At 40.6% G+C, this 11,041-nt stretch overlaps 1 protein-coding gene across 4 annotated transcripts in view; it reads left to right on the top strand.

Moving 5' to 3' along the window:
- LOC107523550 (zinc finger protein 709-like) overlaps nt 1-11,041 on the top strand; it is a 596,771-nt gene that overhangs the window by 539,347 nt on the left and 46,383 nt on the right. The gene's annotated exons all lie outside the window — the stretch shown is intronic.

An 11,041-nucleotide genomic window follows, 5' to 3' on the forward strand; every position in this document is an offset into this window, starting at 1 on the left:
GTGGGAATGTCAATTGGTCCAACCTTTGTGGAGAACTGAGCTGTTGAGCTGTAGGAGAACTCTCAAAAGGCTAGAAATGGACCTACCCTATGACACTGCAATTCCTCTCCTAGGGATATATCCTAAGGAACCCAACACAACCATCCAAAAATATTTGTGTATACATATTTTCTTGGCAGCAGAATTTGTAATAGCCAAAACCTAGAAGAAACCCAGGTGTCCAACAACAGATGAGTGGTTGAACAAGTTGTGGTCTCTATACACAATGGAATACTACACAGCTATAAAAAATGGTGACTTCACCATTTTCAGCCGATCTTAGATGGACCTTGAAAAATTCATGTTAAGTGAAATAAGTCAGAAACAGAAGGATGAATACGGGATGATGTCACTCTCAGGCCGAAGTTGAAAAACAAGATTAGAAAAGAAAACACAAGTCGAACCTGAAATGGAATTGGAGTATTACACCAAACTAAAAGACTCTGGGGTGGGTGGGTGGGTGGGGAGAATACAGGTCCATGAAAAATGATGAATGAAATAGTGGGGGTTGTATTGCTAAATGGGAATCGGGGGAATGTTATGCATGTAAAAAAAAAAAAAGAAGTAGAAACGCAAAGCAGAAATTGACTGAGTTTGGAGTATGGCACCAAAGTAAGAAAGCAGAAGTATACTAGAGTTTGCAGTGAGTACCTCCCTAATACTTCCTCTCCACTTTTCCAAGCTTTGGGTCCATGATTGCTCAACAATTTGTTTGGCTTTGTATGTTAACTCTCTTTTCAGTCACCAGGTTCCAGGTGTCATCAGGATGCCGGCCAGACTTCCCTGGATTGAAGAAACCACCAATGTGTCCTGGAGCTCAGCTTCCCCAGAGACCCATCCTACTAGGGAAAGAGAGAGGCAGACTGGGAGTATGGACCGACCAGTCAACGCCCATGTTCAGCGGTGAAGCAATTACAGAAGCCAGACCTTCTACCTTCTGCAACCCTCAATGACCCTGGGTCCATGCTCCCAGAGGGATAGAGAATGGGAAAGCTATCGGGGGAGGGGGTGGGATATGGAGATTGGGTGGTGGGAATTGTGTGGAGTTGTACCCCTCCTACCCTATGGTTTTGTTAATTAATCCTTTCTTAAATAAAAAAAATTTTTATCTGAAAAAAAAAAAAAAGAAAAATTCATGTTAAGTGAAATAAGTCAGAAACGGATGACTATGGGATGATCTCTCAGGAAGAAGTTGAAAAACAAGATCAGAAGAAAAAACACAAGTAGAACCTCAGCTTAATATGCTGCGCTACCACCTGACTCCCTCTCTCATTTTTTAAATTTTTAAAAATATTCATTTATTTATTCCCTTTTTGTTGCCCTTGTGGTTTTATTGTTGTAGTTATTATTGTTGTTTGTCTTCATTTTTGGATAGGACAGAGAGAAGTGGAGATAGGAGGGAGAGACTGAGGAGGAAAGACACCTGCAGACCTGCTTCACCACTTGTGAGGTGACTCCCCTGCATGTGGGGAGCTAAGGGCTCGAACGGGATCCTTACTTCAGTCTTTGCTACTTTGAGCCATGTGCACTTAACCCACTGGGTTGCCATCTGACTCCCATTTTTAAAATTTATTTATTTTTCCTTTTTTTTTGCCTTTGTTGTTTAACATTTGTTGTTTTCGACGGGTTAGGTTGTTTTCGCCGGGCTGGCTTCACAGGCGGGTAACAGACGACCAGGGGCTCATGGTTGAGCTGTAGGCAGTATCTCTTTATTCATGCAGGACGCAGCACAATCTAAGACGAGCTAAGCTAAGCTCAAGGTAAAGTAAAACTCACAATGCTGTCTTTATATATACTTGCCAAGTAGGGTGGAAACAGGATGTGACATAGAGAGGGTGGAGAGAAAAGTGACTGGTAAAAATCAGAGTGTGACAAAGAGGGGGCAGAGCAGGCGAGAATCCTATCACTGAACCACAAATGCCCTGGAGGGAGGGTGGAACTTGTTAACAGTGGTTATGTAAATAGAATGAAGTGGTTATGTAAATAGAATAGTGTTAAGCAGGGGGGATTTAAACCAAATGAAACAGAAAGGGTCTCATGCATACCAACAAACATTGCTGTGGTTATTATTGTTGTTATTGATGTCATTATTGTTGGATAAGACTAGAGAAATGGAGAGAGGAATGGAAGACAGAGGGGGAGAGAAAGACAGACAGCTGCAGACAGACTTCACTGCCTGTGAAGCAACTCCCCTGCAGGTGGGGAGCCGGAGGCTCCGACCAGGACCCTTAAGCCGGTCCTTGCGCTTTGCGCCATTCTCCTCATTTTAAAAAATACCCTTTTAAAATATTTATTAGTGGACAGAGACAGGGAGAAACTGAAGGTAGAGGAGATAAAGAGGGAGAGAGAGATACCTGCAGCCCTGCTTTACCATTTATGAAGCTTTCCCCCCTGTAGGGGCTTGAACCTAGATCTTCGGCATGCCACCACCTGGTCACTCTATCTGCTTCTACTCTCTCAATTTCTCTATGTCCTATCAAATTAAATAGAAAAAAAAAAACATAGCCAGCAGGAGCAGTGCATTCACAGCGCTGGCACTAAGCCCCAACGATAACCTGTATTAAAAATACAAACACCCGGTGGCAAAAAGTGCAAGGAGCAGTTTAAGGATCCTGGTTTGAGCCCCTGCTTCCTCAACTACAAGGGTGTCACTTCACAAAAGGTGAAGCAGGTCTGCAGGTGTCTATCTTTCTCTCCCCCTTTCTCCACTTCTCACTGTCCTATCCAACAATGACAGCATCAATAATAACAATAAAACAAGGGCAAAGAAAGAGAATAAGTAAATATAAAAATAAATATGAAAAATATTTAAAAAACTAGATTTTAAAAATACACTCCTAAAGGAATAAAGAATATCAAAGCTTCCAGTGGAGGGAATTCTGGTGGTGGGAATCACTAGCCTTGATCATGATTAAAACGCTAATAAAAAAAACAAATGAGTAAATGAGTGAATGTCAAAACAAAAAATCAATTAATCAAGGAAGTATTGATGTACATAACTGTTGTGTGCAGAGGGTAAACAGCATAATGGTTCTGCAGAGAGATTCTCATTTCTGTGGCTCCAGAGTCGAAGGTTGGTGTCAGCAGCCTCCAGCCACGCTGAGTCCTCACAGCTTTCTGACCCCTCCTACTTGCTCCTTTGAGTCCCTGGATCACCTATGATAGACCACAGCTAATTAAAATCTCACCTCATGTGTTTCCTTAATTGTTCTTTTTTCAATTTTATTCCCACCCCTTTTGTTCAGGTTGTCATTTTGTCATTATTACCATTGTTGCCATTGCTCTCATTGTTGGATAGGACAGAGAGAAATGGAGAGAAGGAAGAGAAAGAAGGATAGACACCTGCAGACCTGCTTCACCACCTGTAAAGCAACCCCCCTGCAGGTGGGTACACGAAGTTCAAACCATGATCTTTGGGCCAGTCCTAGCACTTCCCACCATGTCTGCTGAACCTGCTGCACTACTGACCAATCCTCTTTTAAAAATTTCTCTATTATAGACATAAAATAAAAGGAGAAAGAGACATACCTGCAGCCTGCTCCACCACTCCTGAAGTTTCCCTATGCAGGTGGGGGCTGAAGGCTTGAACCTGTGGCCTCTCACTAGGTAACTTGTGCAGTTTTTGTTTGCACCCCCACCTAGCACCTCACTATTTCTTTATGGTGGTGTGGGGAATTTAACCTGGCTTTGGGGCCTCACACATTAGCATCTCTTTGCATAACCACTGTTATCTACCATTGCCCTCCTGCTCCATGTTTCTTATGCCCACCTGTGACTGAGATGGCTCTGTGTCTGACATCCTCCTCCTACTCCTCCTTCTGACTGATTTCACTTAGCATGGTTCCCTCCACTTCCGTCAAACTTGTAACAGAAAAGTTCATCCTTTCTATTTCTTCATTTTTGTTTTTGTTTCAAACCAGAGCAATATTCAGCTGTGGTTCATGGTAGTATCAGGAATTGAACTTGGTGGCTCTGAGCCTCAGGCATGAAAGTCTTTGGCATAACCAGCAAGTTATTTCTCTTGACCTATTATAAATAACTTTATTTATTTATGGGAGAGAGGGAGAACCAGAGCATCACTCTAGCAGATGCAGCTTCAGGGACTGAACTCAGGACTTCATGTTGAGAGACCAGCACTTTTTTTTTCTCTTAAATATTTTTACCTCACAACATAATTCTGTTATATTAAATGTGAGAATCATGTTAAGTGAGATAAGTCAGAAAGACAAAGACAAATATGGGATGATCCCACTCATAAGCAGAAGTTGAGAAAGAACAGAAAGAGAACCTTAAAGCAGACTCTGACTGAGTTTGGAGTATGGCACCAAAGTAAAAATCTTTTGAATGGAGGGTGAGGGTGGATAGAGGGATAGAAAGAAAAAATGGCTTTCAGGAGCAGATTCAAACTTTTTCAAGAGTGGATTCAAACTTCTCACACTAGGCTGAAGAAATAACCCTGGTGGCAGAAGAAAGGAGGACAAGAAGAAGAACTGTTATCCAGTTACCTACATCCTCCTAATTTCTCTCTATAATAGGAAGTAAAATAGAATTTTAAAAAATTTTATTTATTCCCTTTTGTTGCCCTTGTTGCTTGATAATTGTTATTATTGCTGTCGTTATTGTTGGATAGGACAGAGATATGGAGAGAGGAGGGGAAGACAGAGAAGGGGAGAGAAAGACAGACACCTGCAGACCTTCACTGTCTGTGAAGCGACTCCCCTGCTGGTGGGGAGCCAGGGACCCAAACCAGGATCCTTACGCAGGTCCTTGTGTTTTGCTCCGCATGTGCTTAACCTGCTGCACTACCACCCAACCTCCAGTAAAATATAATTTATAAATACAAAAAGATGCTATGGGGAAGAGGGAACCATTGTGGAAAGTCTGTGACAACGACAGGGTCTTATGTCCCTCCCTTAAGAGGGGCAGGGATTAATTCCACTTGGGAATCTGGATAAACAGGATCAAGCAGAGCAAATTTGGTTCTGGCAGATCCACCAGTGAATAAATTAATTTATTTTTTCTTTCTATGCTTTCATCACTGGGACTTTATTCCTTTATGTTATATTTTTCAGGAATAATAAGAAAGAAAGATACCCCAACACTGATACTGCCTGTCATGTGATGGGGCTCTGTCTCAAATGAAGACTGTACACTACAGTGCTAAGAGTTCAAACTATCTGAGTGAGCTATTTTGCTGTTTGTGGACCATTTTATTTTATTTTTATGTTTTTTTCCCTTTTTCTTGCCCTTACTGTTTATCATCATCATTGTTGTTATTATTGTAGTTGTTGCTGTTGTTGTTACTGAGTTGGAGAGAAATCGAGAGAGTAGGGGAAGACAGAGGGGGGAAAGAAAGACAGACACCTGCAGACCTGCTTCCCCACCTGTGATACAAATGCCCTGAAGGTGGGTAGCTGAGGGCTCTAACTAGGATCCTTAGGCCAATCCTTGTGCTTTGTGCCTTGTGGGCTTAGCCCACTGTACCACCACCAAGCTCCAGGACCATGTTATAGTAGTAGTTTTTTCTTTATTATTAATGGGGTGTAGATATGGGGTATACAGGATAATGCTCAACTCTAGTTTATGGTGGTGGTAGGGGTTGAATTTAGGACCTTAGAGCCTCAAGCATAAAAGCCTTCTGCATGCAAAGGATGTTGTCCCCCAAATCCACTTTCTTATACAATGCAGTGAGTTATTTACAGCCTGCCAGGACTGGAGTGAGGAGAGCACCGCTTGCTGTAAACACAGCCTTCAGTTTGTAGCACCACATGAGGGAGATGACAAAGTATATTTGACTTTTAGATAGAAGAGAGAGGCTGAGAGAGATATGGAGGCTGAGAAAACAGGAGAGACATTACAGAACCACACATTCACCTGTAACATTTCTTCTTTCTGTATAACATACCCATGTGGTGGTAAGGAAACTTGACTTTAGGTCCTCACTCACTGTAAAGTATTTCTATGGGTTGAGCTATCTCCTAGTTCACTTATTGCCAGGATTAATAATAGTGGCACACCTGGGTGAACCTCTATCTTAAAATGCTCAAAGACCCAGATTGCGCCGCCCACGTTTAACCCGCTGCACCACCGCCAGACTCCCATGACTTCACGACTTGAGAGTCCCCCACATGCTGTTTGTTATCTTCACTATGGGCATATTTATATCAACATAGTCATTGAGACAGCTCCCTGCTGAGTTCTGGGTGCAGAACATTCAATCCAATGATAGATAATGGACCTAAGACAGACAATGCTGAGCAACTTCTATTGTCCAAACCTTTCTGAGACAAAGTGAATATAATGCAGACACCCAATGAAAGGAGAACTCTTGACTTGCAGTCATTAGCAAAAGGCAATCTCTGAAAATTGACATAATCACATTACTCTCTTATATTATACCTTTTAGGTAATTTTATGAGGTCCACAAATAGCTAGTCTCTGTGTAGTTTCTTGTTATTTTCTTTATTAGTGATTTAACGGTATTTTCCAAAAGTATAAGATTTCAGGGGTATACTGTGGTCCAGGAGGTGTCGCAGTGTTAAAGCTTTGGACTCTCAAGAATGAGGTCTCAAGTTAGATATGTGGCAGTACATGTGCCAGAGGGATGTCTGGTTCTTTCTGTCTCCTAGCTTTCTCATAAATAAATGAAATCTAAAAAATATATATATTTCAAGGTATAATTTCACATGCATACATATCTTTATATAACACCACATTCTGCACCAATTTTCTTGTCCTCCACCTGATAATCCCCATAGTTCTCATAGGAGGAAGACAACCAAAAAAAAAAAAAAAAAGCAGCCAGGTTAGTGGATAGGTACAACCACTGGCAATTATTCTGGTGGCAATTAAAAAAAAATAGAAAGAGGGTGGGGAAGATAGCATAATGGTTATGCAAATAAACTTTAATACTCATACCTGAGGCTTCAAAGTTCCAGGTTCAGTCCCTCACACAACCACAAGTCAGAGCTCAGTAGTTCTCTGGGGAAAAAAAGTATGTTTTAAACCAATGCAATTTAATAAAAATATCTTTAAAAAATTACAGTGCTCATGGTCATTGTTCTTATACTTATATACTAATTCTCCTTATACTTCCTCATCTGTAGAATTTGTACTTATTTGCACCACCTGGAGCACTAGCTGAAGTAAGTACACTGAAAACAGCACCAGATGGTTCCTGTTGGATGTAGAGTAGAGGTGACCAAATCAAATGCACTTAACCATAAAATGTAAGCAAGCATTGGCAGATCGCATCAAAGTAAAAGACTCTGGGGTGGGTGGGTGGGGAGAATACAGGTCCATGAAGGATGATAAATGACATAGTGGGGGTTGTATTGTTAAATGGGAAACTGGAGAATGTTATGCATGAACAAAGTATTCTATTTATTGTTGAATGTAAAACATTAATTTCCCAATAAAGAAATTAAAAAAATGTAAGCAAGCTGCCACTTGAAGTTTGTGAGAACAATGATGTTTGTGTGTGGCAAGAACAATGGTGGTGGGTGTATTCTCTCATACATTCTGTGAAGGTGAGAGTAGCCCCGAAATAATATATTTTTGCAGGAGAATATATTTTTCAAACTATTTTTATAATTCTTTTATTTATTACTGGATAGAGACAGAAAAATTGAGAGGAGGAGGAGAGGTAGACAGGCAGAGAGACTGAGAGACACCTGCAGCCCTGCTTCACCACTCAAGAAGCTTTTCCCCTGTAGGTGGGGACCCGGGGCTTGAACCTGGGTCCTTGTGCACTGTAATGTGAGCACTTAACCAAGTGTGCCACCACCTTGTCCCAGGAGGCCATATTTTATGCCACATACTATATCTGTGTAGTGGTTGCCTGGTTACAGAAGTTGCAAGTTCTACTGGGGTCTATGGCCAAGGAAGTGATTTCACTTCCCGAGAGCCCCCTCCTACATGCTGTTTGCTATCTTCACTATGGGCATATTTATATCAACATAGTCATTGCGACAGCTCACTGCTAAGCTCTGGGTGCAGAATATTCAATCCAATGACAGATAATGAACCTAAAACAGACAATGATGCTGAGCAACTTCTGTTGTCCATATCATTCTGGGACAAAGTGAATATAATGCAGACACCCAATGAAAGGAGAATCTTTGACTTGCAGTCATTAACAACAGGCAATCTCTGATAATTGACATAATCACATTACACTGTTGTATTACACTTTTTAGATATTTTATATTTATTTTCCCTTTTGTTGCTCTTGTTTTTTATTGTTGTAGTTATTATTGTTGTTGATGTCATTATTGTTGGATAGGACAGAGAGAAATGGAGAGAGGAGGGAAAGACAGATGGGGAGAGAAAGACAGACACCCGCAGACCTGCTTCACCACCCGTGAAGTGACTCTTCCGCAGGTGGGGAGCCGGGGGATCAATCCAGGATCTTTATGCCCAACCTAGCGCTCTGCACCACGTGAGCTAAGCCCACTGTGCTACCATCTGATTCCCACCTTTTAGATAATTTTATGAGGTCTACAAATAGCTTGTCTCTGAGTAGTTACATTTAACTTTCTTTATGAATGTTTTAATGTTATTTCACAAAAGTATAACATTTGGGGAGTATAATTCCGTATGCACACATATTTATAAATCACCACACTCTGCACCTATTTTGTTGTCCTCCACCTGAAAACCCCCATAGTTCTCACAGGAGGAGGACAACCAAAAAAAAAAAAAAACTGCCAGGTGCAATGATTATGTGCTATTGGTACCAAGTCACAATAATAACTCTGGTGGCAATTTAAAAAAAAAGGAAAGAGGATGGGGGAGATAGCATAATGGTTATGCAAATCAATTTCCAGAGCTGGGCACTTCTCTGGGAAAAAAAAGTATATATTTTAAACTTGTAATTTAATAAAAACATCTAAAAAATATACAGTGCCTGCAGTCATTGTTCTTACACTTAAATGCTAACTCTCCCTATACTTTCACATCTGTAGAATTTGTATTATAGACCTGCCCCCACCCAGGAGATAATTATTCTTCCAGCTGTAATGAAATTCATAACTTTGTGGTGCTTTTTTTATGTCATACATAAGCTATCTGTTCCTTAGTGATCCAAATCAGTTTCCATCACTCTACCATATAGCTACTAATGACAATTTCCAGATCAAAGAAGTGATCTAATTACTACATTATTTTCATTGGATCTGGGTGGGAATCTTTAGCTCAGCAGACATAAAAAATGAGCAATTTCTCTTAGAGTTGGAGTCAAAGATGTGGATGAAATATTTCTGTGCAGTCTTTACAGTGACTTTACCTAACTTTTAAATAAGAGATCTGACAAAAAAAAAAAAAAAGAACAAACCTTAAATGAAGCCATAGATATGATCAACTTAAAAGATATATATAGAATCTTTTACTCAGAAAGAAATATATGTGGTACTGTGTGCTGGCACTGTCACACCTGTGCATGTGTCACAATGCATAAGGACCTTGGTTCAATCCACTGTCCCCACCTGCAAGGGGAAACCTTTACTAAAAGTGGTGAATCAGTGCTTCAGGTGTGTCTCTGTCTCTTTCTCTCCCTCTTCATTTGACAGTCTATATCCAATCATTAAATAAAGATAATAAAAATTTAAAAAGAAATATATATTCTTTTCAAATGTGCATGGAAATTTCTCTCTGCAATACTGTTTCACGTATTATGCAATTTTCCTTGTGCATGTGAGAACCAGGGACTTGAACCCAGGTCTTTGTGTGCTCTGACATGTGCACTCAAACAGGTGTGTCAACTCCCAGCACTATCCATAGAACATTCTCTTGTCTTGAAGACTGATTGTGCGTTGGGACACATTTCAAAGGTGGGGGTAGATAGCACAACAACAAACAACAAACAAACAGACAACAAACAGAAGTTCAAGCCTGAGGCTCTGTCAAGTCCCTAGTTCCATCCAGATCACTACCATAAACCATAACTGAGCTGTGCTCTGGTAAAAAAAAAAAAAGAATTCAATAGGAAAGATTGAGAAACAGTGCCCAACACTAGGGAGTCTACATACTGAGTTTCTGCTCACTACTTTTAAGATCCTTCCAACCCACAAATTCTGCTGCTTCAGTGGGGAGTGTGAACTGCACTCACTGCCTCACCCACATCCATGTGGAGCAGAGCAGACTCTTGAGTTCCCCTTTCAGCCTAAGCTTGGGATCCCCTCTAGTAAACTGCCTGTGAGCCTTCCTACTTACCCAAGACTCTCAGTAACACTAACCAGAGCACTAGGTGAAGTAAGTACAGTGAAGACAGCACCAGATGGTTCCTGATGGATGTAGAATAGAGGTGACCAAATTAAATGCATTTACAAAAAAAAATAATAATAACCAAGCTGCCACTTGATGTTTGTGAGAACAATGGTGTTTGTGTGTGGCAAGAACAATGGTGGTGAGTGTGTTGTCTCATACTAACCCTGTGAAGGTGAGAGTAGTCCTGAAATAATATAATTTTGCAAAACACTGTCAAGTTACTGAAAAATTAATATAGATGGGTTTATCCAACTCTGAGCTGCACGTGAATGATAGCATACATATGAAAACCAGTCAATCAAAATAGACAATCTGGAATGACCTCACTGGGAAAGACATATAATAAGGTTATAGATGATTTTTCTGAAAATTTCATGTCTAATCCTAAAGGGAAGTCTAGGCTGAGTGACATGTAAAGATTATTTCCTGGGTGGGGGTAAATAGCATCATGGTTATGCAAAGAGACTCCTGTGCCTGAGGCTCTATCCCAGGTTCAGTCCCCACACCACCATAAGCAAGAACTGAACTGTACTTTGGTAGTAATAATAATAATTAATAGGGGTTAACTAGCATAATGGCTTTGGAGCCTGAGGCTCCAAAGTCCCAGGTTCAATCCTCACACCACCACAAACCAGAGCTGAGCAGTAAAAATAAATAAGTGAAACAAGCATTACTTTTCAAGTCCTAGTGACCACAGAATCCATTGCGTATTAAGGATTAATTGAATCTTACCTAT

Source organism: Erinaceus europaeus, chromosome 13 (assembly GCF_950295315.1).
Source record: "Erinaceus europaeus chromosome 13, mEriEur2.1, whole genome shotgun sequence".
NCBI classification, from domain to species: domain Eukaryota; kingdom Metazoa; phylum Chordata; class Mammalia; order Eulipotyphla; family Erinaceidae; genus Erinaceus; species Erinaceus europaeus.